Here is a 27,973-nt window from a genome sequence, read left to right as displayed (position 1 = left end):
TGGTAAATATTTCCTGGTGAGTACAATCCTAACTAGCAATCGCACAGGCATCATGATTAGATGTCCAAATTGTTCTTTGGGTACATTTCTCACCCAGTGGGGTATTCAAGCTCTCTGCTGCCCTATGCACAACAAAGTGTGTTCCTTCCCCCAACGTTTTTCAATATCTTTGCCAGAGACCGCACCGTTGCCAGACTCTGTCCACACTCACCTTAAAGACGTTTTAGTGTAAATATTATAGGTTGGAGATGACAAAGCATTCCATCTCCTTCACTTTTTCTGTATATGCTTTTATCAACCATGTGCTAAGAACATTTTGAGTTTTCTATTGTCATTTAATTGCTGTTTTCCTCTAATCTAAACTTTATCCTGCAATTTGAAAGGAAACGTGTGCCATTTAACCATAGTCTCATTTCCAGAAGTAGCACATGGGTGACCAATAACCATCCCCTATGAGCAGTAACATTACACCAATACGTCATCAGTTTTAGTGGGCATTCACAGAGCTTTCACATCTCCTTTCATGCACAGAATCATACTATTCATTTCATACTTGTGCCATGCAACTCAATGTTTGTCAGGGAGGTTACTTGTAAAAAGATTAAATGAGCTGCCAGGATCTCACACTTTATTTAGTCAAGGGGTCAAGATTTAATGTGGGCACAGTCAGCAATTTCATAACTTATTCTTCACATTGGTTCCCAGTTTTTGCAGCAAGGTGCAATTATTTCTGAATGTTTCAGGGTTCGAAATTGAGGGGAGCTAGGAGCTATTCGGCTCCTGCTTGTAGCTTAGAGCAGGCTGGTTAGCCTGATACAAACCACTACCAGGAGTTAATTTTGGCCCCCCAAACCATATGATGCTGAACAAACACCTATGTGAATGTAACTCTGTGTGTTTGGTTGAATTTGTAAATTAACATCCGTACACATCAGGATACATCTATGCAACATTTAAAGCATAAGGGGTTATAAATAATGGCCACAATTATATGTTTGCTTCTTATGTGTAAGTTATATTTGTGTAATGCTATGTACTAGCTCCTTGTTCCCAAGCGGTAGCTCCTGGTCACTGGTTAATGCCGGATACCCAGAAGATGTTTTTAGCTCCTGCTTACCCAATCCTAATTTTGAACCCTGTGTTTGAATTTCAGGAACTAGAAGAATACTCCACTTTGTAGATTTGACTTTCAAAGTACAGAGATCATATGATGAGCCAACTGACTACACAATTTACGACTAATGCTGCATCCTACTGTGTGTTTGACAGTTTGGTTTAGTTTGTGAATTGTGTAGTTGTCTCGGGAGGATAGCACAGGGGCAACATGCCTGCCTTGGAAGCAAAACGACACGGAGCACACAGGTTTGATCCCTGGGTGCACGTTTAGAAACCTCTGGGTATTAAGCGCTTTATAAATAACCTATCATATCAAAACATCGGTATAAAACAGTATTATTTTAGATCATGAAAGACAAATCGCTTGCTCAGTAAACCCTGCCTTCCCAATTGAATTAAAGTGTGCGGTCCTGAAAAATTCATTCTTTCTATGTATGCCTTATGTGGGATGCCCAAATAGGGAGGCCCTAAAAGTGAATCATTTTCGCAGTGTTCACTACTGAAAACAAGGATTGGCAAAGCCAAATGTTTTGGCGTGTGTAGTTGTTTATTGCATTGTACATTTAGCATGAGGGAAGGAATGGAGAATGACAGCACAGAGAAGAACAAATGACAGCATAGGAAGGAATGAAGGGCACCACAGAGGGGGTGCAGAGATCGCAGAGAGTGAGGATTAAAAGGTACTAGGTTGCAGCTTAGATGCCCAGAGTTAAAGCTCAGAGACTGTCCAAGGTCAAAGGGCTGAAAGGCGCCTGTGTCACATGGGCCATGTGGGCCTCCAGAGTCTAAAAGAGACAACAATCCTCCAAACAAGCGGCCCAGATGCCCCCTGCAATGTACATGTATCTGCCAGTAAAATCGGGCGCTAAAGTCCGGTCAGTGCCGCCATGCGCATCCACCCTCAGAGCCTTTGCTCTGATGGGTGCACCGCAACAAGAATAATAGCATAAGTGGTCTAGCAAATTGAAATCTCACCTCTCCGGAGGGATTTCATACATCTCATTTATCCCAGTGTAATTTCAGCCCCCAATTTTAAGCCCTAATTCCTCTGTACAGCTAGGGGTATATTTGTCTGGTCAACCAAAGAGGGCAAACGATTCAAGCCTGATAGGAGAGCCTGTGGATATCACACTCACAACTGAGAACCCCTTAGCAGGAAGGACTGTGGAGCATTTCCCAACAAGGGGCCCGTATAATCCCCGGCATAGAAAAGGCTAAAATGATTCTCTGACAGGTTCCAGGGGGTCCTATGGAGCATATTGAGGATCTATTAATGACAATTGATACAAAACTAGAGCCTGAGGGGCAGGGAAATGAGGAAGTGTTTCTATGGGAAAGCCCCCCTAGTGTCTCCTTGTGTCCCTCTCTCAAAGTCCCAGTGGGTGCATCTGTGATGTACCTCATACTGCTGATAGTGCTGTAAAGGAGCATTTGGAGTCTGAAGGAGGTGGTTCTAATTTACCATTAACCACCAGCTCTCCAGTTATCTATGCGCCAGCAGTGGAATTTGCAGCCTATGGCACCATGGAAAATCAATCCACCTCCATTAATGATATAGAAGGAAAAAGAGGGGCACGGAACAATCAAGATCTCAAAATGATTGATTCAAGACCTATGACTTTCCTCTCCTCTCTGTACCAGGGCACTTTTACTGATCATCTTGGTGTCAAGATTGACAAACACCTGAATTAATTCTCTGTAATAGCTGGTGTCGTGTTGGGAGCAGGGTGGGGCGTGTGGGGAGGTGGGTGGTCATAGCAACTAGTTTGCACAAAGATACACAATTATTCCAAAACATAGTTGTCTCTTCTGCGTGCGGGAAGCAGAGAGAGGGTGTGCCTGATGTCAATCTAGCCGAGCTCACAGAGAACACAGTTAATGAATATTGTAGTGAACAGAGAAATGATAGCGACCAAAGCAATCCGGCAGCTGGCCTTAATGGTGTAAGTGTAGCTAACCACAGGAGAGTTATAACTTGTCCGCATGGGACCACAGCTAGTCAGGAGCAAGCAGCACATGTCAGAAGGCTGGTGATAACAATAGCAGAGGAGCAGTCTTGGCTGCCCCTGAATGGTCCAAAGGAGCTTTGACAAATGATTGCACCATTGGTGTGCATAATTCATGGACTCAGCAAAAGAGCTCCCCCAACCAGCTAATTGGCGGTGTTGGGGTGCAAGCCACGGAGAGAGGGTGAAGCAGAGACAGTAACCGCTAATGGTTCCCTGGATTTATAACTCTCAAGACTGGAGGTATCTGTAAAAGAACTGACTCGCTCAGTAACTTATATGCACAAGGAGAGGATCCAGGATCAAATTCTCCTGGAAAAAAGCATTGATCTTCTAAAAGATCTATGCCAACAGAACAGGGCTAATACATTCTGAATAAAATGATTGGAAATCAGTACTGGATTAAGTAACTGGTCGATATATCACCTAGTAGTGCCCGTTGACCATCTACATTTGGAGTGATCCTCCATGGGCACAGAGTAGGTCCTCACACCCTTCTAAGAATGTGTGTGTGTGTGCAAACTGAAGTCTGTTTTCTGCTGGTTAATGACATCTTAAAAATATGTGCCAGGACCTCCAGCAAGTGCAGATCCATTAGTGGCATGTTCTAATTTAGCTCGTCAGGAAAACCTAACATGCCTACTTTTCAACAAAAGCAAAACTCTGAGCAATCTGCTGAAATTGACCCCAGGGCTGGCTGTAGATTGAACAGTCTAATTTGAAACTTCAAGGGTTGCTTCCATGGAAGTAGGAACGCTTAATGCAGGGCTTTATCACGGACTGTCACAGATAAGCTGGGTATCATGGGTAATACCTCTCAAATGTTTGCAGGGGGGTGTAGCATTCGAGTTACCTTTGCTGACTTGACAATTCGTAACTTATTCTGGTCGTAACGGAAGCTATTCTCAGATGTGGGAATAGAGATTTGCTGGATAGTGGAGCCCTGCAGTGCCATCTACATGAGCACTCGTATCTTCCTAAAATGAGGGAGCATTTGAAGAATGGCCGCATCCCGAGAAGCAGTGATACCCCAAGCCTGAGTAATCCATCTGTTCCACTGTAAACATCATGGATTTAAATTCAGGTAGCCTGGAAAGATTGTTGCAGATTCTCATTAAGGCAGAATTGTCAGTGCAGGCAAAAGATTGGTTTATAAATCTACGAGCTATCTTTAAAAAGCGGTTCACGTGGAGTGAGTAGCTTGGGGTCCAATGTTATAATTGTATCCTGGAATGTCGCTGGCTTTGAAAGGCAACTACGTGACCCTGACTTTGCGGTGTTTCTGCTACAATAATATTGGGCAACCACTTTCGTGGCGGTAAGAGGGCTTGTAACTTTATCTGCTGCAAAAAAGAAGGTCTAAACGTAAGAAATGGTGGAGGATTGGTCACTGTGGTGGCAGAATGAATGTCAATTTATCGTTCTCTACTATAATCAACCAGTGCAATCATAGCTGTCTCTTTAAAGATTGCTAATGCTGACTGATTTTATGTTTTACATTTTTATAACTCATGTCACAATAAGGTAATCAGAGAGGATCTTTTGGAATACCTAAACTTGGCACGTAAATATTTAGATAGTGATCAGGCATGTGGTCTTAATCACGCGTTCTTTATTGCTGGGGGTGATTTTAATTTGAGACTGGGAGAATGTTTTTGGGCTAGGCTCGGCATCTGAGGAACAAGATTTAGCCTATAACATATTACAACCATTGGTCAACGATCCCAGGATGTCTAGATTGGGTTAGCCTCTGCTACCTCTGCTCTCTGAATTAGGTTTACGGAATGTAAATGAGAGGTTTCCTTCTGACCGCCCAGGGGCTTTCACTTTCCGGAACAGTAGGTTTGCATCAATTATAGATTACTTTATACTCCCAGTGCATGACTGGCATCTCATAGGTGCCGGAAAGTGGTCATGACTCCCTAATTTTGACAATTCAGGCCTATTTTGTGTGGTACAGATTTGCAGGAAGCAAGTGATGCTGGAAAAAGGGATTGTACAACTGGAGTGCTTTTGTCAGATAGACGCGTGCCCTATCTCTTATTGAGGCTTGTCTTATCCCTGCTACTAGAGGTGAGGATGCCTGAACACTATTTGATAACCTAATATCAACTGTGAGGTCTATCTTAATGAAGCACTCTCAGTATAGCTCTCAGAGGACTAGCAGGGTCAGATGGTGCACAAAAGAATGTAGGATATATTGAAGAGTACTCTGATTCATGCCATAAAAAAATGCCCTAGAGAAGCATCAGCGATTAGATCTGCTAGTTTAAACTATAAGGAGGGGTTGAAGGATGCATTATCCTGCTGGAAGCGTAAACTGTGAAATGATCTACAAGATGCTGCACGAAGTAAGAATAGTATTCGGTTTTGAAAGTTGGTAGCAAATGGCCTAGAATCGTACGATTCATAGTCCAGTCTCATCTGCCGAGTGGGTGAATCGTTTCTCTATTCAATACAATCTGCTGGTAATGCTTCTGCCACCTAGAAACCATTTAGCGCCTGCATCTCTGGGGACCTGGACAGATGACGAGTTTATTATATTTTCTCCTCTTGAAGTCCGATAAGCTCTGTTTGCTTTGAGCAATGGAAAGTTTGTGGTAGTGACATGGTATGTTTGGATATTTTAAAGTTACATGTAGCGATTTGGCTGCCAGTATTTATGAAGCTGTTTAATGCATTTAGCAGAAACCATGTCTTCTCTCAGACTCTGAAGGAGGCTATCATCATCCCATTCTCCAAGAAGAGGGACATGGCAAACTCTGGTTATCACCCAGTTTCCCTGATCGACTTATCAACAAAATGGTACGGGAGACTAATGTATGATAGATTAATTGAGTTTCGCAAAGGAGTTTGGGCTAGTGAACAGGTATTACATATATGGCTTTTTTTTGGATGAATACACGTTGGTTTATGGCTCTCCAGTATATTTACGAGTTATGGAGGTAAACTCATTTTTCAACAATGTCAAATGGGGTAAGCTGTTGGAGTTTTTGGGGAGCATAGGTCTCCCTAAACCCCTTCTCGCCACCTTGGTTTCCCTACACGGAAATCTGATTGCTAGGTTCCACATATCTTCCACTGAGGTGTCAGGCAGGGCTGTGTCATGGCTCCTCTGCTGTTTAACTTCTATATTAATTCTTTGTTTAGTGCTCTATGTGCCATAGTAGATACACCAAAGTGTGTAGGCAGATTGATTGCCGCTCTGGGTTATGCAGATGGCATAGACACCTAAAGCACTGCAAATGTTGGTTTCTGGTTTTGTTGATTTTATGGCAGCACGAGATTCAAGTTGTATTTTAGGTGATGTGTGTGTGTCAGCACAGGGGTAAATAACCATGGATTTTGGCAGCCAACGAGGTTTGGAATGGGTGAAGAAATGTTCAGGAAAGTTCTTATTTGGGGATGATTATTATGAACAATCTGAATTGGGGCCCTTGGGTGTCCAATTGGGCTACAAAATGTACTCAAGTGACTATTTGCCCCATCTTTAATGCTAAGCTGTGCCAGCTGCTCGTTATGGGGCTACACTCTTTCAACCACAATTCAACAAAAAGAGAATAATTTCCTTTGTGGTCTATTTGGAGTATTGATAGGTGTTCTGATATATCTTTTGCCTTTGGAAACTGGTTGGGATTATATCTCTGATACCCCACATCTGAAACCATTGTTATTGTGGTTAAGACTGTGCCATATTGGGGAAGCTGATCAGCATCTTTCACATTGGATCAGACAAGATTTACTGACTTCACAGGTGAGCAGGTGCAGCAGGTTCTATCCTCAATGGGATTTAGTAACTCTCTCATAAGACCCTTTGAGGAAAGGGCAGTTATCTCAAAACTCTTATCCAGGGAAAAGAACGAACACGGCATGCAATGAGCTGTTAAAGCCCACGTGCAATATTTCCTGGGTCATTAATCACAGCTGAGGTTGGATAATTGTACCAGCTAGTTTCCCAGCATACATAAGAGAGGTATTTGATTTAATCTTAGTATGAAGTGCCTACCGCTAGCTTTGGTAGTGGTGAATTGGTCTATTAGTTGGATACAGACCACTGCCCCGTTTCGTGGCTGTAATAGAAGAACGGTAGATTGAATTCATTATTTATCCTTTTGTCCTTTGTTAGTCACCTAGAATAAAGCTTCTTTTACCCATTTTAGAATGTATAATGTTTGTACATTGGGCGAGGCAAAGTCATTGGTGTTCTTCCTTCCCTATAAGAATTTGGCTGAGCCAGTGTATGTTTTTGTTGAAAATGCTCTATATTTGAGAATATGAAACATGTTTAAATGTATTTATTTATTAGATGTATTATACTTTGTGTACCTTTTTGTATGTTTATTCTCTACTTCCATGAAATGAACATTTCGAAATAAAGTCGATTGATTGTACACTACTAAAAACAAGCATTGACAAAGTCAATAGTTTTGGCATGCATAGTTGTTTATTGCATTTTAAATTTAACATGGAGGGAAGGAATGAGGAATGAAAGCAAACAAAGGAAGACATTACAGCATCGGAGGGAAAGACGGGCCACACTGGGGGGGGGAGGGGGTGAGAGAAGCACTGTGGGGGTAGGAATAAGAAATAAATCGCAACACGAGGAAGAGTACACAAATCAATAAATGATAGATAGCCGACACCAGTACAGAGGAGCATTGTACAACATTTGAAGAAAGGAGTGATAGGGCAAATGGAGGAGGAGTTGCCGGGAAAGGAAGTGGGGTGGCAGAGCAACCGCACGGGGGGCTGATCAGTAGTGCAAAGGTGGGCGGAGCAACAGCGATAGAGTAGGAAGGAGTGACAACGCAAGGGTAAGAAATGACATCTGAATGGGGAGGAGCGACAGTGCATGGGAGAGGAGCGACAGCAGCAGGGGGAAGGAGGAACAGTGCAAGATGGAGGGAGGGACAGTGCAAGGGGGGAGGAGGGATAGCTCAAGGGGGAGGAGGGACAGCACAAGAAGGAGGAGGGACAGTGCAAAGGGGTAGGAGGGCAGCACAAAGGCGGGAGGGACAGTGTAAGGTGGAGGAGGGAATGCGCAATGGGGGCAGTGCAAGGGGGAGGAGGGCCAACTCAAGTGGGGAAGAACCAACAGTGCAAGTGAGGAGGGACAGTGCAAGGGAGGTAGGAGAGAGGAGGGACAGCACAAGCTGTGAATAACCAACAGTGCAAGTGGGCAAGGAGCAACAACATACGGGTTGGGGAGGAGTGACAGTGCATTGGAGGAAGGAGGGGCAGCGCAAGGGGAAAGTTGGGCAGTGCAAGGGTCGAGGAGTGACAGCACAATGGGTAGGAATGACAGCACATGGTGGAGGAAGGGCCACACAAGGGGTTGGAGGAGGGACAGCAGAGTGTAAAGGGGAGAAGGGACAATGGAAGGGGAGATGAGCGGCAACACAAGAGGGGAGGACAGTGGAAGTGGGGAGGAAAAGCACAAGGGGAGGAAGGAAAGCACAGGAGGGCAGTGCAAGGGGGTAAGGAGGGCCAGTGCAAGGGGCTGAGTAGGGACAGTGCAAGCGGCAAAGGAGAAAAGGCACAAGGGGGAAGGAGCAACAATGCAAAGGGAAAGAAGTGACAGTGTGCCAGGGGGAAGGGGAGACTTAAAGTGGAAGGTGCAACAGTTAAAAGGGGAAGGAATGACAAGCATAGCGGGGAAGAGTGACAATGTAAGGAATAGGGAGGAGGGACATCAAAATGTGTTGGAGGGACAACACAAGGTGGGAAAGGAGAAACAGTGCAAGTGGAGAGTGACATCTGGTGGGTGTATGTATAATTTAAGCCTTTGGTCGTAATTGTCCCATATTGCAGTTTCATCTCAATGTAATTTCTTACAAGGACACCTATATCATGTCAGTGATACTGCACATATCCAATGAACAACAGCCTGCAGATGTCCTTATTTTACTGGAGAGGTGCAATAGCACTGACACACATAAAGATGTCCTCATTAGAAATCCCGTTGAGATTGGAGAGCTGAAGTACCATTGAGAAAATACAGATGTCCTCATAAGGCATCACATTGATATTCTGGATGAGGACATCTGTGTGTCATCAGTACTACTGATCCTCTCCAGAAATTAAAATAAAATAAACAAGAACCAGGGAAACTTGACATAGAAATGGAAATGTATGCATTTGTCAGTGGAACTGCACCTCTCCAATTAACAACAACTTACAGATATTCTCCCAAAACTTTTTTTTTTTTGGAGACTTGCATTACCACTGACAGATTTCTTATGTGGACATCTGTATGTTGTCAGTGTTATTTCACCTCTCCAAAAAATAATTGCTTGTATGGTAACAAAATCCAGAAAGGGAAACCAACGTGTAGCCCAACAGGGTCAAGAAAGTAGTCCAAATTTGGCCCAAGACCACTATGCCATCACAGCTTTGAAATTGACACAGATACATGACATGTTACAGAACTCCTGATTGGGAGAAAATGTGTCGAACAAGACACTATTGGCATAAGAGAACAAGAAATAACATTAAGTGTGTCGGGTGATGCTACAGCATTTCCAGTGGTCATGCCAACCTCAAACCCCTTTGCTCTCTATCTTGCCTATAGCAGTGGTGTTGGTGAATTTTTTGAGGCTGTGCTTGTTGATTTCCCAACGGATTTAAATAATCTTTGTGTCTACAATTTTCTAAAGAGCGCTCGATGCACTCTCCGACGGTGAACACTCAATTAAGTATCGTAGATGTCACCTTGCTTGTCTGAGTTGTTTGATGGTTGATGAATGGGATGCCCACCTTTCAGATGCACTTCTGTTTTACGAGGACCTCTTTTCTCGTTCATAGTCTTCTTTACGGTTTTGTTCTGGGCTTTCTCGATATTGAGATGATGATGATGCCTGCAACCTCTCTTTGGCTATCATTGGAGGAGTTCCTGGCATTGCAAACTTCGGTGAGTTTCTTGCCATCTAGCACACTGCTTTGAAGTTGTTTTCCCCACCACAGGCAGAGCAAAAATGGCCTATCGCAAGGCACGTTCCTTCATGTGGGAATTCATGTCTGCACCTGAAACAGAACTGGTCCGTCAGGGCCTTTTGGAGTGACGATGAGGTGATCTTGTTTACTGTCACCAGAAGTGACAAGTGAATCTGCAGTCTGTCCATCGATTCAATTTGGTGTTGTATGGCCATCTCTGTGAGTGCTAGCATCAGGATCTCCTCAAGCGATCACAGTTTTTGCAATAACATTTTCCTAAAGTTGGAGGATTCTCTTCCTGCAATGATTTGAGAATTCAGGGCCTCCTCGTTGGAGCAATTGTGAAATGCACGCTGGTTTAGTTAAGCTCTTAAACGCATCAGAAAAGCCTCCATTGTTTCACCTTTACCTTGAGTTGTGTTTGGGAATACGTGCTGTTCATAATCGATGTTAGTGTGGGGTGTGAAATATCCAGTTAGTGATGTCTTGAGACCCCTGAAGCTGTCAATGATATCTTTAGGCAGTTCACATATAATGTCTTGAGTGGCCAATCCTACTGCCAAGGAAAGAAGGCATTCTTTTTTATGGTTGTCGAAGGGACCAAGGGCATCGATGTACATGTTGAAGTCTCCTAACCATCTAGTCCACCTTGGCCCTATGTTTCTAGTGACAGCCAGATCAAAAGCGCCCAGAGGTTGTAGCGACATGGGCTACAGGACAAGTGCTAGGAATAGATTTGGCTAGGTTACAACCTTGGCAGGTATATCGTCTTCTGACATCCTGTGAACTGCAGTTTCCGATCTGGTAGGTGCAACCACCCTTCACAGTAACACATGCATGGCAATTAGTGCCACATTGCCTCTGTGTGTGTGTCTCCTTTCAAGGGATGTGGCACTTGGGGCCGTCCTCTTCCTTTTCGAGCACCACCACACAACTATTTTTTTTAAGGCTGGGGCACTCACGGAGATAAGGATATTTAAGTGAGAAAATAAACACACCTTGGGCCTCATTACGACCCTGGCGGAACGGGTTCAACGGTGCCGTAAAAGGCTGCGTCCACACACAGTTGTGTGGTGGTGCTGGAAAAGGAAGAGGACGGCCCCAAGTGCCACAAGGTGTGGAAAACCAGGCGTGCATAACGGGTCCCGCGAGGGGAAGAGGGAGCAAACAACGTGCCATCTCGTAATGGCCCATTGTTTACTCCCTCTCCCATTCCCATTCAGCCCTATGGGGGCTGATATGGGAATGGGGATGAACCGTGTCCGTGTCCTCGAGTGAGGAATTACTGGGCCATCCAAACTCGGAATGGTCCGGTAAGTCCTCATTCCGAGGACACGGACACGGATGCGGTTTTGCCGGCAGCCATGCTGCAAATAGCGGCATGGCTACCAGCATACCTCGTAATGAGTCCCCTTGTGTCACATCTCCGCACCACAGCCTAGTTCTTGAAATCCATTTTCTCTGGATGATGACTGTGTCATCACCCACAGGAAAACCTTCTTCTAGCGGTATGGCACCCACAGTTCTACACCACAAGATCATATGTATACTTTTTTTATTAAACACGTATAGGAAACTACAGGAAACGAAGAGACAAGAGAGGAGATTGGATGGTAAGGATTTGCAGGGGAAGGTGGCACTGGCCAGCAGCACTCAGGCTGCTTATAACACAGGCATATATCGGAGAATAAAACCCACGTTCCATTGCCCAAACCTCCTGCACTCTTTTCCATATAAATATAAAAATAACAAAGTAAAGACAAAGCCATCAACTTATAATGTACACATATGCAATCTGAATCAATAATCACAGTTTGTGAACAAATACTCATATCAGCCCAATTTACTAAGTACAATTTTTTTATTAGTAGGTTACGATGAAAGCCATTTAGGCGTACGTGCAGGGTAAACTACATCCAAATAGCTGAATTTACAAAGTCAGGTGTGGAAATAGAGCGTTTCTCATACCGTGCACAGAATCGGATGCAAGTCAAGCCCGATTCACTAAGAAAAAATATGTATACCCAGAAATACCCCAAATAACTTCTGCCGGCGGAACACACGAGTATTTGTGAACGCACCATGGAACAATTAGCATGCACATACCACCCACCGATATTTTTTCCGTGATCACATGCCTCTTCGTAAGACATCCCTGCTGTCACTGTGCAAATCAACCAATTTACCTGTGTTGTGTGCCACACTTATACCACTAACATCATGGTTTAACTTATGACAGGCCGCACACATCTTCCAAGATCCACCTTCACTTAGTAAATACCTCTAAACGTACACCTTCTGTCTGTCAAACTCGTTGTGACTCACAATGTCCCCCACAAAACATGAACAACCCCACCAACACTCCCATAAATCACCAGACACACCCATTGAAATACCCACAACACAAGTAAAGGCCAAGTAAAGGAAGAAAGCAGTCAGAAAGTACGCCACCGATGCATGCACATCACATGCCGAACAACCCGACACAGACATGACGCCATGGTATGGCGGTACATAATGCCAGACGTCACAAGTAAACCATAACTGGATCGACAAAGATGACATAGCCAACACGTTACAATACAGACAGCACCCACAGGACACAGGGCCTCATCACAGGTCTGTCGGTAACCCTTAAATGCGGTTGTAGCGCTATTACTGCCACATTTAAGGGTCTGCCAGATCATGGCTTTTGCAGATTTCTCCCCAGCTCTGAGCTCGTGGCAAATTGCCGATTTTTGGCGCGATTACCACCGGTGGGAAATCCGCCGGTGGTAATAGCCCATATTTTCCCCATTGGACCCAATGGGGAATGAGGAATTCCCAAATGAGCCCAATGGGGAATGGGCAATAACCCTTCCGCCAAACCTGTGATCCTGCGCTAATAGCACCGGGGGGTTTGGCGGTAGGGCTATTAGCGCCGGTGCTAATAGCGCCGGTGTTACCACCCAACTCGTGATGAGGCCCACACACTTCACACAGCGACAGAGCCACATAAGTGCACATAGCAACACAGACAGATACAGAACATACACACCAATCACACCACACGTGACACCATTAAGAACGCGTGACTCCCACAATCAGAAAAGCAGGCACACTGTAGTATTTAGAGTTAGCTTCAGAATGTAAAGGCTCGCGGCTGTACCAGCTCGTGGCCTCCAGCTAGAATGTGTGTGTTAGAATGTGGAGACGGGTGACGTGGGGGAGGACGGTTGAGAGAGGGATGTCGAGTGAAGCTGGAGGTTGTTGTACGGGCGCCGGATAAATACTTATGAAGAAATGCGTGTATAATTAAAGGAAGTTTAATCAACGTTCGTCTGGCGGTCAATTACTTCAAATGGCGACAAGGATGCCGGCGCCCTGAGAACTCACGGGCTGAATCGAAAAAAAAAAGAAAAACTACGAAGAGCGGACGCTCCGAGCTGCTGCATCACGCTGTGCAGGCTTGTGCTGGAAAGGTGAACAGGATCACCTTACTACGCAAGAGCGGACGCTCCGAGCAGTTGTGCCACACGGCGCAGGCTTGCGCGGTGAAGGAGAGCAGACGCTCCGAATCAACGTGCTGTCGTGACGTTGGTTTGTGCTGAGAAGGTCGTATTTTCATGAATTGTTTCCCCACCCCATACATACAGTAAAGTAGAAGAAAGGACCTACACAAAAGCACAAATCACATGACATATTGACATTGAGGCAGAATAAGGAATAGACAGTAATCCACTCTTCCTCCTCACAGTATTTAAAGATTAAATTGTAGGATTTTGAAAATTCCAACAACTGTACAAGGAACAACTGTATACAAGGATATACAATTAAATTTGAGAATGTTGCAAGGCATCACTATACAACCTCCGGCAAGTTTCCTTCCAACTCCTGGTCAACCAGTGGTCTTGTGGTCAGAATGGAAAGAATTCTGGTTAAATTACATTCAGGCTGTAGAACAGGAGGAGCTCACATCCCGGAAAAAGAAATTATTACTTCTACACGCATTGGGGTTGGAAGGACAAAGGAAGCTCAGAGAATTGCCAGAATTAACTGTAGATGAAGCTGGTGATGCAGATGAACATGACAGAGCTATAAGACAATTAGATAAATATTATGCTCCAGAAACCAATGTAGCTATAAATAGGTACAAGTTCTACACCAGGGTGCAAAAAGAACAGGAGAGCATTGAAGAATATGTTTCTGCACTGCAAATACTGTCAAGAACGTGCCAATTCGGAAATGGCATCACTTTGGATGAGTTAATCAGAGATCAAATCATTATCCACTCGAAAGATAATATTATTCAGGATAGGTTATGGATGGTAGGCAACCCATCCCTACCAGAAACTATAGCCATAGCAAAATGAGTGGAACACACTCAATTGTGTTCGAGAGAGATGAAAAACAAGAAAGTAGAAGCTGCACAGAGTTTGCAGAAACATAGCCAGGGCAACAAGGAGATGCAAGAGAAGGAAACTGAGGAGCAAGGTCAGGTGAATGTAATTCGACCCAAAGACAGAGGTGGGACGAATATCAAGAATAAAGAGAAAAGTGAAATTAATGCAGGACGGAACAACAGAATGAAGAATTTTGACCAGAAGGGGAACTCATATAGAGGAAAGAACTGGATGAAGAATGAAATCAGGGTTCAAAATGATCAAAAGGGTCAGTACTACCAACAGAAGGATGGAGACAGATGTTATAATTGTGGCAGAACTGGCCATTATGCGTATGCTAAGCAATGTCCTGCATTGGGACAAAAATGTGGAAACTGCGGGATAAGAGGCCATTTTGCGGTTACGTGTAGAAGGAGGAAGAAAGTTTCTGCCCTAATGGAAGAAGAAGAAGAATCTGATGAGGAAAGAGTGTTCCTTATACGAGAACCACCTGATGGAGAATTCAAATGCCCAAGTTGTGAGGTATTATTGGACAATTGGAAACTTAAAGTGAAGGTGGATAGTTGTTCACCATGGACAATTATCACAATGAAAACTTGGAAAAATTTAACAAAATGTGGTCTAAAAACTAAGATGGAAGTATCAGACATAATAAATCCTGGAGGATTTGAAGGATCCAGAATCAAAATGATTGGTTGGTACCCGACTATTATTCAATTCAGAGAGAGACGATCTAAAGTTAAGGTATATGTTGCTGAAAAAGGAGTAAATGTTTTAGGGTGGAGAGATCAAGCTGGACTGAGAATCAGGTTGGATCCATGTAACGAAGAGCAAGTTTTGGTGGTTAAGGAGAGTCAAGAACGAAGAACGAAGGAACTCAAGGAAAAGGAGCAAGGCAAATCTACAAAATTAGGATTGTTAAGGGATTTTTCACACAGAATTCGACTCAAGAAAGGAGCGATACCGGTTAGACACACGAAATCCAGACCCATTCCATTTGCCATTGCTGAAAAGGTGGAGCAAGAATTGATATCATTAGAAACGGAGGGAGTTATAGAAAAAATTGAGTCATCTGAGTGGGTGAGCCCTATTGTAGTTGCATTAAAGAAAAGTGGCAAACTTAGGATCTGCGTGGATTTGAGAGATGTCAACAAAAACATTATAACAGATGTGTTTCCTCTTCCAATCATCTCTGAGATGTTGAATCGTATTGACAATGCTGATGTATTCTCCACTTTGGACCTATCGAGCGCATATCATCAGATATCATTAACAGAAGACTGTAGAGACATTACAGCATTTGTTACACCTCATGGGTTGTATCGTTACAAACGCATGCCATTTGGACTAGCGTCTGCAGCCGCAGTATTTCAAAGAATTATGACGAATGTGTTGAAAGGTCTGAGTGGAGTGCTGGTATATCAAGATGACATAATAGTATTTGGCAAAGGGTCAGTAGAGCATGATGGGAGATTGAAGGAAGTGTTGAAAAGATTGGAAGAAGTTGGATTGAAAATTGAGATGAACAAATGTAAATTTGGGGTAGAGGAAGTAGAATATTTAGGTCATGCAGTAAATGGTAAAGGTTATAAACCCAAAAGGGATGCATTAGAAGCTATCAAGAAGTCACCAGAGCCAAAAAACAAAGACGAACTAAGATCGTTTTTGGGTTTGTGTGAATATTACAACAGATTTGTGAGAAACTTTGCGAGTACAACGGAACCACTGAGGAAATTATTGAAAAAAGATGCTAAGTTTGTTTGGAGTGATGAATGTGGTGAGGCAGTCAGAAGTATAAAAGGAGGGATTTGCAATTCTGTAGAATTGGGAGGATTTGTTTATGGGAGACTCACCAAGATCACAGTGGATGCGAGTGGAAATGGTCTAGGAGCAGTGTTAACTCAGGTTGATGAAGAGGCCAATGAAAAGACCATCAGTCATGCTTCGAGAGCAATCTCAGAAACAGAAAGCAGATATTCAGTAATTGAAAAGGAATTATTGGCATGTTCATGGTCGGTGAATTATTTTAGAAAATATTTGTGGGGAAACAAATTTGTGATTCAGACTGACCATAAGCCATTAATAGAAGTTCTCACTGTGAGAGGAATGTGTAAAGCATCCCCAAGATTAGCTAGACTCAGTTTAAAATTGCAGGATTACAATTTTTCCGTGAGGTATGTGCCGGGGAAGAGAAATATAATTGCTGATTATTATCTAGATTGCCATTAAAGAATAATGAAGTGAATGCAGATCCAGATGAAGAAATAGTGGCATTTATTTTCAAAGTCACGTCCAAGGAGATGTGGATAGAAGAATTGGCTAAAGATGAGGAATTGCAGGAGAAAAGGAAATACACAGAATTTGGTTGGCCTGAAAAAAAAGTTGTAAGCGTAGGTTGTAGGAAATATTGGGAGATTAGGGATGAGTTGTCAATGGAAGATGGGATTTTAGTGAGAGGAGATAAGTTAATTCCTCCACACAAGTTTTGGAATTAACTAACTGAAAAGGCGCACCAAGGCCATCCTGGCATCACAGGCACTAAAAATAATGTACGGTTGAAATATTGGTGGCCAGGCATGGATATTATGATCGAAAGGTTTATCAGGAATTGTTGGCCGTGTCAAAACAGTGATAAGAGTTGTAAAATTGTCACGTCCAAACCAATTAGCGTTGACAAAGGTGAAGCGCCATGGGAGATGCTTGGGATTGACATCATTGGACCGTATTCGAAATTGTTTGGAGAAAAAAACTTCCTTATCGTATTAGTGGATTATTACTCAGGTTGGGTGGAAGTCAAGGCAGTGAAGAAGATTGATACGTATGAGGTAATTAAATTTTTAATGCAGATATGCAGAAGGGAAGGATTTCCTAAAGTAATAATAAGGGATAATGGAGTTCAGTTCAGAAGTAATGAAATGAAGGAATTTGTCAAAAGGACAGGCATTGAATGGAGGTTTTCGTCATTATACCACCCACAAACCAATGGGTTGGTGGAGAGATACAACCGTGTAATGGTAGAAGCAGTAGAATTGGCATTGAGTAACAATTTACCGGTTGATGAGGTTCTTAAGGAAAGGATATGGAGTACTAGGATGTCAGTCAAAAGAGGAATGGAAGTATCACCTTTTGAATTAATGAGGGGAAGAGCTCCCAATACGTTACTTAATCCCGAATGGGTTAATCGGGTGTGTGTACTGGATTACATGGTCAGGGAAAACATCAAGAATCACATAAATTACGTAAAATGCATGTTGAAGAGTTTAAGTTGAAGATAATGCCGGGTGATTTAGTACGAATCAAGTTTGGAAGGAAAGTTAAGAAGGGAGACTCTAAATACAGCAGGCCTGTCAAGGTAATACAAGTATTCAAGAGGGCGGTTAGAGTAGCAGGAGGATCTGTATGGAATATGGATAGGGTTAGTAAATGGATGTGGAAAGGTGACAAGCAGGGACACTTACAAGTCAAAGCAGAGAGGTCAGTAAGTGACATGTTTGGTGATGAAACTATTCTAAATAGCAATGATGTTGGGGATGGTAGCTTGGGAAGACATGCTGGTGAAGATGTGATTCAGCGACAACAAAGGGAGGGGAGGATAGGAGGTAGGAATGTGATTGGGAGCAGGAATATGCGAAATTCGAGAGAAAGGAGATTGCCGGTTTGGTCAAGGGATTATGACATGTAACCCATCTTATAATATAGTCACAGCGTTATCTTTCTTTTTTTCCCATACTAAGTAAATGTATGAATTCAATATTTAGAAACATCATTCTTTTATTCATGCTATTGTGGTATTTTATTATGTACATTAGTTTAGTTATCTAAATGTTACTTTAATTAATTTTAATGTTTAAGGGGGGGATGATGTAGTATTTAGAGTTAGCTTCAGAATGTAAAGGCTCGCGGCTGTACCAGCTCGTGGCCTCCAGCTAGAATGTGTGTGTTAGAATGTGGAGACGGGTGACGTGGGGGAGGACGGTTGAGAGAGGGATGTCGAGTGAGGCTGGAGGTTGTTGTACGGGGCGCCGGATAAATACTTATGAAGAAGTGCATGTATAATTAAAGGAAGTTTAATCAACGTTCGTCTGGCGGTCAATTACTTCACACACACTAGGAATAAACCCACCCCATCTCACATGAAAGGCATAACACCTGCACACATACCCACATCCACGTTCCAAACAGACACACATCACAAGAACAATCCATGCAAACCGGCGCAAATGCAACACTACATGTACGCAAACAGGCCACAACTCGTTTCCAGTTTATGAAATGTGTGTGCCATGTGGCCATGTAGGGTGTGCTGTGTGGGACGTTGTAGGGCCTGACCCATCACATGGTCATGGCAGGAGTGTCCATTACAGCAAACCTGGACATTTTCCGTATGGGAAAATTAATGGAAAATGAACAAAACATAATTCTTTTGACCCTTTATATCTTTTGAACCATAACACAGATGTGTACGAAAATGTCAAGCCCCAACATAGGGATGTCAAACCCTGTACTTATCATAGGGCTCAAAGGTTATTAAACATAGAACCTTCCCTTTCCCTATGGATAATAGGTTTCACCTGAATTAAAGGGCGATATGGCCACCCTATAATATATTTAAAAAATTATTGTTTAATGTGTTGCTATACATTCCATGTGAGGCAGACACTGTTTCCAATGCAGGTCAAACCATGTGGATGCTGCATCCACCAACAACCTCAGTGAGATTGAGGAGAAAGTTCTCCCTCCCAAAAGCTCCCAGCACACCACATATCTACTGCCCTCTTCCCCCATCCCTGCACTACATCATAGCAGGAATGGGCCACAAAATCCAAAGGAGGTGGCCCACAAAGGAAGGCTCCCCCACCAAGCCTGCCAACAATGTCAGGCTTGACATAGCTGCAACGGGAGCCACAGGCCCTTCCCCCACTTATCAATGCCTGGGTGCAGAGCAACTCTCAGTCACAGGCAGAAGCAGGTCACCCTGGGCAAAACTGCCATGCTGGGGCCCACTGGGGATAAGGAACCCTCACCTAGGCCCCCTGACCAGCAGGAGGGCCTGGGAGGCAGCCAGCCCAACTCCCAAGCACCCCTTAGCCCAGCCAGGAGTGCAGGGAGAAAGGGAACAACACTGGTGCCCCTCTGAGTTTAACAAGGAGAAGAGGTTTGATGGAGCAGCAGTCACCCACCATAGATCCTCTGTGAAAGGCAGACATATTTAAACTGACACATTCTGGGATGCTGAGGCACATATGGTATATTAAAAAGATGGAATGGCTTCCTGAAATGTAGGCTGGAACCTCAGAAGTAAGTACTGGGGCGAAGAAGAGGAACATGGAGGTAATGCAATACTTTGCAGCACATATACCTCTAAAAGCCCGTTATTTTGGAGATTATTCGGTCACTGTACACTGCACCACTGCAACGTTTCTGTAATACAATCCGTAGTATGGTACCGAGACCTTCTGCGTTTGTATTGCCTTGTAGTGGCTCACGCCACTCGAGAAGTGTGCAATTTCACCCTGGAATAGTCTGTCCCCACAGTAATGGGAATCATTGGCCAGTCACTGCACTCTCATTGGTGCCCTAAGTCATTAAGGGTGCAGTCTGTGCACAGTCAATGATCAATGTGTGATCTCGTCTCTAATATAACAGCTTGCACAACAGTACCTTCATCAACAGGTCCACTTGAAACAAGCAATACAGAAGTACATGCAAGTGCAGATACAAAATGCTGTGGCCATGAGTTGTAGCTCATCTTTACAAAATCAGCGAACAAAACAGCTGGCAGGCGGACGCTATTTTCATCCTGCTTGCAGCCCAGAAATGCCCGGTTAGCTTGACACCAAAAGCTAACAGACGCAAATTGTATCTACCACACCATCTGGTGCCATGAAATCATGCCTATGTTACAAAAACCTAGGGTATTTGGGAATATGTATACATGAGAACTGGGGCACAACTCGAAGAAATGTAAACCATGATGGGTCATACATGAATGGACCCAATTGCATTCCTCTCATACCATGCGAAGGGTAGATTTATAGGTACGAGCTCTTCGATCATCACCGGAAGCCCCTGCTTACTATAAGCTGCCTAATAACCAGCACAGGTTTTTAGCTCCTGTTCATCAAAGTTTTAGTTTGATCCATGCCCTTGCCTCTGCAGTTTGGGCCCTCACACAAAATATGTGTGTGTGCCGCATACCAGGGGAGCAGAAAGCACATCCTGCAGTCTATTATTTACAAAGGGATGCCCTGCCTCTGCAGAAGTTGGACGGTGCGGTAAAGATGTAGTGGTAATAGCGTTACCGTTGCATTACTGCCCCGCCCAATCATGAGTTTGTGGGAAAGTCGTAGGAATCCCCTCCAGCTCTGAGCTGGGGGTGAATGTGCCGACATTCCATCCATTTTCAGCGCAATTACCGCCACAGTAATCGTGCCGAAAATACTCCAATGAGTCCAATGGACTAAAAAAAATAAAATGCAGACTTACACCGCCACTTGTGATCCAGCGGTAATACCGTGGGACCAAGTGGCAGTAACAGTAATTGCATCAGGCGGCATTCCGGTGGATTTACTGCTGGGATACCACCGAACTCCTGATGTGGCCCGTAGTCTACCCTTCTTTTCAGATCTCAGGTTGCATCAGAGAGATCAAATTGAAACGCTCATGCACAGCACAATATTTACCCTCATTCTCACATATCCATCACGAAAAACCAGATATAAATGTAAGCTCTGGGCACCATGTGCCCATGTGGATGGCGGGCTGACACTAGTACTTTATCCACGTGAGTGCAGGGATCAAATACATATCTAGGTGTCGAAGGCACACTCCTGACACTTATATTTGTGAAAGGCACTGGACTGGGAAACACCTTTGCTTGCACCCCCCTCCCCCTCCCTTCTGCAAGCAGGATCACTAGTGAACGGTAGTGCCTCTGTGCAGACCATGCTTGTCCCAGGTTGCAGGTAGAATAGGTTAATGCTTAAAGAAGTAGGGCAAGGCAGAATGTGTGAGAACCCGAAAGAGAGAAAGAGAGAGAGTGGATGAAAGAGATGGCAAGGGGAGATGGGAAAGGCAGAGAGTGGCAATGTATGACAAGCTCTTGACTGCTGTATCAAAAGTCCACATTTCCTAGAAGGGTAGAGATTTTGATTAGCTATACTTATAGTGCAGTTCATTTGCAGGTTAATCTGGGATGCCTTTCATCATCATTGTGTCCCTTAAAAAAATTACACATCTTCTCTATAGTGCAAGAACATTTCAATTCTTGATAACAAATGTTATAGTTATTTACGTCCCACATAAGGGTAGTCATTTTATCAACCATGGAAGGATGAAAGGTTGAATCAACCTTGCTGAGATTTGAACGTGTGACAGGCATGATTCACACATAGTCATTCATCATCTCTGGGAGATGCACAATTTCTACTATATGAAATGTATAATTCCCTGCAGGTACGTGAAAGATCTTCTAGCCACAAAATATTCCCCCAAAACAATGTATCGCCATAAAATACTTCACACGTCGATGCAAAGCGTGGGTTTACGGAGCAAGATTTTTTTTAAAAAAGAAGACGTTTCTCTCTACATTTTCTTTTGTTTTAAACTCCACGTTTTCATCAAATTTCTTTTATGTACCTTGCCCAATACAACAACCATCACTCTCTTCATCGAGCAATAAGGATGTCGGCCCGGATTAGCAAAAACTTCCATCAGGCAAGTTCAGGTTTAATTGCCATCAAGCACGATTGGAAATATTGACCAGCACACAAGAGATAAGCAATAATGACAGCAGACCGGGCGCCGGCAATAGTTTACTCAGACAGTGCAAGCAATAACGACAATCATGTAGGATTTGCAATCCAGTCTTGAAGCAGGAACACAAATATTGACTATTAGGCAGAGTTAGGAATAAAGATCCTAGGATATAAAATGCCTGATCCTACCACTCGGACATTGTTCTGCTCAGATATCTAAGCGATCTCCTCCGCTTTCACTCCTCCCTACAGCCATAGTCCCACTGTTATACTTCTCATCCAGTACAGGGGCATCCTCACCCTCCCATCAACAAAAACCATCCATATGCACCATTTTCCTGATTTTTACTCCTAGAATATTTTAATCAAGTGTTTTCTTTATCCCTTTATTCCCCAAACTCTCGTCATGTTTCAAAATGTATTTGGAGAGTGAGAATGTAGCTACCATCTGTTTGGCATAAGAGCGAGCAATGGAGTTCACCTGCAAAATCCTGAATTTTTACCTGCATAAGCTGAGCTTCCACTGAGGTAGCTTCATCAATGAGCTGTGGAACACAATTCTGTTATGTTTGCTGTTATGGATGGCATGACAGATGTGTGCAACGGTTCTCTTGGTATTTTTGGAGGCACCCGCGCCCTTTCCTTGTGCATGGTTGAAGTCGAAAATGGTACTGATATGCTTCTGATATCATTTGAGTTGTCTGTGGAGGTGGCTATTAGGAGCACTAGCACCAGTGTTCCCCAGTGTTCCCCATGGAATGAAGATTATTTCAGTCTTGCCACTAGTAATGTGCTGAATCTGTGTCCCCATTGCAGGGAAAACTACGCGAAAGGAAAGGATGCAGAGAAAAGCACCACATTTAAAAAACGTATATGTGAGCTGCAGCCTACACACATCATCTGAAAAAGACACGTGTGAGGACCCTATCTACAACAAGAATATTTGTGTCAAAAGTATCTGACAAGGTACAAAAAGAAATCTCTTCAGTTACCAGAAAGTATCCAGCAACCCTTTGTTAAATCGAAATGAAATCCAATCTGGGATGAAAAGCATAACATGTCATAGGAAAGTAAAAATCAAAAAGTCTGTATTCTTTCTGTTTATTTCCTTACAGGACTAAGGGCCTCATTACGACCCAGGCGCTAAGTGGTTAACGGGGTCGTAAAAGGCTGCAGCGCCGTTAACCACTTAGTGCCTTACTACGAGGTCCCTTTGCGGGACCCGACCTGAACGCCTAGTCTGGACCAGACGTAAAAGTAGGGACCCGCAAAGGGACCTTCGGGGTAAGTACGGTACCACAATTTGCGGTACCGTACTTAGCGCCTTCGCCATTCCCATTATGCCCTATGGGGCAAAAATGGGAATGGGGAAGGGCCATGGGGAAATGGGGAAATACCGCCCCGCCTACCTTGGAATGGGGCGGTATTTGCCCATTTCACCATGGTGGACATGTTACGATACCGTTGAAGTGGGAGAATGGAAAAATAGGCTCCCGTCCTTCCCCTCTCGCGCCTGGCCTAAAGGATCACGGCCCAGACACCCGCCACGAGAGGAGTTTGCCCATCTACCAGACGACCAAATACCCTGGTACAGGAACATACAGATGTGTCCATCTGCCTGCCCAGCAACCCGCCCTGCCCATGCCGATACCTGCGGCACGGATCAACTAGACTAAAACCTACACGTCGTTAGAGATGCCATGATGACCTAGCCAACCGTCAGCACACCTGTGCCAATATACACACTGGACACTCCCGCACCAATCTACACGAAGAATATACTCAGTGCTATGACGTAGGCGACAGACATACTCACGGACGTGCATCTTTATTATTTTCCACATAGGCTCTCAAAATGCAGAAACGCAAGACGCATCATGAACTCATCTAAAGAGCTTGCTTACGCTTCTCCTAAACCCAGGTGCCATAATGAGAAATATAACGAAGACACGATACTGGTCATGAGACAATATGATACTATAACCTAAAGCGCCTGTGCACCAAACGGTTCCACCTATACACCAGGCCTAAGTAGGCCGCAAGCAAGAGCTCCCATGGACGTTAAAGGAACAAGAGTCAGGTTGCTGATCCTGCAGAATGAGCCTGGCGAAAGCAGACAGCCAAGGTCGTAATGTTGCAAACCCACATTCCAAAAGCAGACCATCAAGGGCACGATGTTGCAACTTCGCACGGCGCACACCAACGTTAAAGTTGCACCTGCAAATTAAACCAGGCACACAGTGGAAAAACAATATTAATTGTGCAGAATTCTGCCTCAAACACGGTCCCACCTCACGTGACCAAGCCGAACCTGACAGGATGCCAAGCCCAGGAGAAAGAAGGCGTCTGGATCCCTCGTTACAAGACACAGGCAGATACACTTAAAAGGCTCAATGGACATCTGCGACAGTGGGAGTAGTCGGCTTTCCAGCTCATGAATAAGTCCTCACATTGTCTGCACGTACTCATAGTGAAACATTGTTGCAAATGACAGGTACACCGAGAGCTGGGAACAGCGATGGTCCCAGGCTGGGAAGCTCGCGGGCGCACCAATCAGAACATGGGGCTCTTATCACTGATGCCATTAACATTAACCAATCATCAGGAGTCTTCATGTAACAATTCTCATGTATCTAATTGTAGGGACAACCCAGATATATCACCTGACTAACCCTTGTCCACTAATATTGTTCTCTATACGTATGCTATACTAACCCTACCACTCGAGCAACCAATTAAGAGTGGCGATAGGTTTTTTGCTAACTTTCTAAGGTGACGCAAGTAGCGCGTCATACTAAGGTAAAAAGGGCCTGCGAGCCCCACGATTGTGTGTGTGTCACGACGGACGCGTACGATCCTTGACCCATCCCTGCCGTTTTTGTATAATAAACAGCAGAGTCACCTTGCTTCTTGTGTGTGTCTCATACTCTATCTCTTCTGGGATATACGGGAGGAGTTGGGGCCTCCCTGCCCGGAGGTCTGCGGACGGCCCGGCCGACCCCGGCAGAATTTTCCCCCCGACAAGTTGGAGGCACTGCTGAGATCTGTTTAAGATCGGCATTTTTTATTTTTGCTTTTTCCAGGCACTCCAGTTGCAAGGAGGCCCGGCGGTGCGGCCCCCTCTGCCGTTGCCCCCTTCTGATGACTACAGGACCATCTCGGAGCTGCGAGAAGACAGGACAGCGCAATCCGGATATTGGCCCTCGGGAGCCGGTTGAGAAGTATCCCGCCCGCGGTTGGCGAGTGTCCAGACGTGGTCCAGACAAGGGGAGGTGACGAGCCGCTTGGAGGGGTGCACGCAGTCGAGCGGCCCTGCGTCAAGAGAACTTGGTGAGCATGCCACGCACAATAAGCAATGTGAAATTGTGAGGGATGGGGGAGGAATTAAATACGGGAGGTGGGAGGTGTTATACAGGTGCGCGGCGAAGGTTTGACAATTTAGTGTTGGAAATGGAATGAATGGTAGCCGAACAAGTGCGAGGGCAGTCGGCTACGTTACGCGAAGGGAGGGGGCGGAGCACGAAAACATCATGTGCGGTCGCTCGTAGACACTGATTGGCCTAGGTTGCGACTACGTGTAAGGGTGTGTGTGTGTGTATGGTTTCCTACGATTTGGCATTTATTGATCAATGAGTAGATGAGGATCCCTATTGTTCGGGCAAGACTCTCGATAGGTAGATGACGTTTCCCTGTAAGCGGTAGCTAGTTAGTTGCCCAATACGGAAGATAATTGGCTGGTTAAGCCCTCCTGTCGAGGGGCGTATCACACGCGAGGCGACGCAGTGTGCGCAGTCCGATTATATTATTGATTTGACTACCTTGTTCCAGGAGTGACAGGAAGACAGCTGTAAGGGTAACGGGGGTAGATTGCAAGTGTATTTTGAACTTAAAGAATATATGAAGAACTTACCAGTAGCTCGAAGAGATCGGTGACGTCACCAGTAGGGCTTTCATAGGATATCGCGAACACAAGGCATCTCCGTTTTGAGAGTGATGGGGAAGAGAAGTGTGGTAAGGGAGTGGAAACGGAGATAAACGGTAAATGAGTTGATCGGGGAAAGGCGAAACAGGGAACGTGGCTGCGCACGGAGAACGCCGGCCACGGCAAGTGTAGAAGGGGGAGGAGCACGTGAAATTAGGACGACTGTATAAGAACGTCATAAGGGGTACGCAACCGCAGGGGGCTACGTGCGCCTCGGCTGCAGGGGGCCGTAAGGGTGTTGTATAACGAAAGAAAGACAGGAGAAAATATACAAATGTAACATACTATATTTTTTATATAATTTTCCTTAGCGGATTGTCGTAAGTCCCGAAACTTACGGGGCCAGGTAACGATATAAGGCTGTATATTGTAAACTACTAGTGAGATAAACTGCTACCAGATAGGGGAAGGGTAGCAAGTGGAGCGCTGCTATGTCATACGGGACAAGATCGGGAGGGTGGGGGAACACCCTCACTACCCAACTACAACACATATGCACAACACTGCCACCCCATAGGGAGAAACTGATTAAGTATAGCATAGAATGGACCCAGGGGACGGATAACAAAATGCTGACACCGTGGCCGCCTAATGGTAGCTTCGATCCATATGTCCAACATTCATTATTAAACCATCTGCACAATACATATAAAGGGAAGAAGTTGGCAAACCACGTGGAGGTGTTTAATTTATGGAGGATGTTCCAGGGGTCCCGACCAGGACCAAATGGAATGTTCACTATGGGGGAAATACCGGAAGACAAAGAGATTAAGGAGGAAGGAGAGGATGGGAAACAGGGGAGTGAGGACCAAAAGAACACGGGAAACAGAGGAGAGGGAGGAGAAAAGAATAATAAAACAGATGAAATAAAACAGGAACCGATCAACGATATACCCCTAGCAAAGGGAGTGAAAACAGAGGGAAGGGGGTTGTACCCCTTAAGAGAATTAGGAGAAATAGAAAGAGGACAGTTAAGGGTGGCTGAGGGATACTCGAACCCGGCATACAGCCCTCCACCATATGTAGCTCATAGGAAGGTGCCAGCAGGGGAGGGGTGGACTGGAGAAGACCAGACTGTGGAAATAGGAAATGATGAGTGGGTAGCTGCACAGATATTATTAAAACTACGAGGTTCATTAACAGGAGAAGAGAAGGAGGTAGTAAAGAAAACAGAGGAGGATAATGCCAGGGAGAGTGAAATGAGGGGGGAAGAGCTGTTAAGACAAAAGGAAGAGATTTTGGAGGAACGACTAGCAAAATTAAGGGATGAGCAGAATGAATTGATGAAGCAGCTCGAGAGGGAAGAGAGAGAGAGAGCGAGGAAAAGGAAAGAAGGTAAGAACGAATTGGAAAAAATAAGGGAACGAACTGAGGAGCAAAGGAGAGAAGCTGAAAGGGTAAAAGCAGCAGCAGAAAGGGTATCAAGAGTAGTGCTGCGAGAAAAGAAATGGGAAGAAGAAGAAAAAGAAAAAGAAATGGCAATGTGGAAGAGGAGGCTACTATCAGAAACAACTAAGAAATACGAAGAAGGGAGGGTGCTAGAGAGTATAGTAGAAAGATAAATGGTGAAATGGGAAAGGAAGAAAGAGGATGAAAGAATATTGGAACAGATGAGAAGTGAAGTGATGGAGGAATTAAAAAGGAAAAGGGAGGAAAATAGTAGGGAGATGGAGGAGAGAAATGAAGGAGAAAGAGAAGATAGGAGAAGGGAGAGTGGAGCATGGGGGGATGTATGTAGAAACACAGAAGTAGCAACAACATCAGCACAAAGGGGAGCGGTTGATGAAGGAGGAAAAG

The sequence above is a fragment of the Ambystoma mexicanum genome, chromosome 12 (genome assembly GCF_040938575.1).
Source record: "Ambystoma mexicanum isolate Mex_15411 chromosome 12, UKY_AmexF1_1, whole genome shotgun sequence".
NCBI classification, from domain to species: Eukaryota; Metazoa; Chordata; class Amphibia; order Caudata; family Ambystomatidae; genus Ambystoma; species Ambystoma mexicanum.
This window is presented reverse-complemented; position numbering follows the sequence as displayed.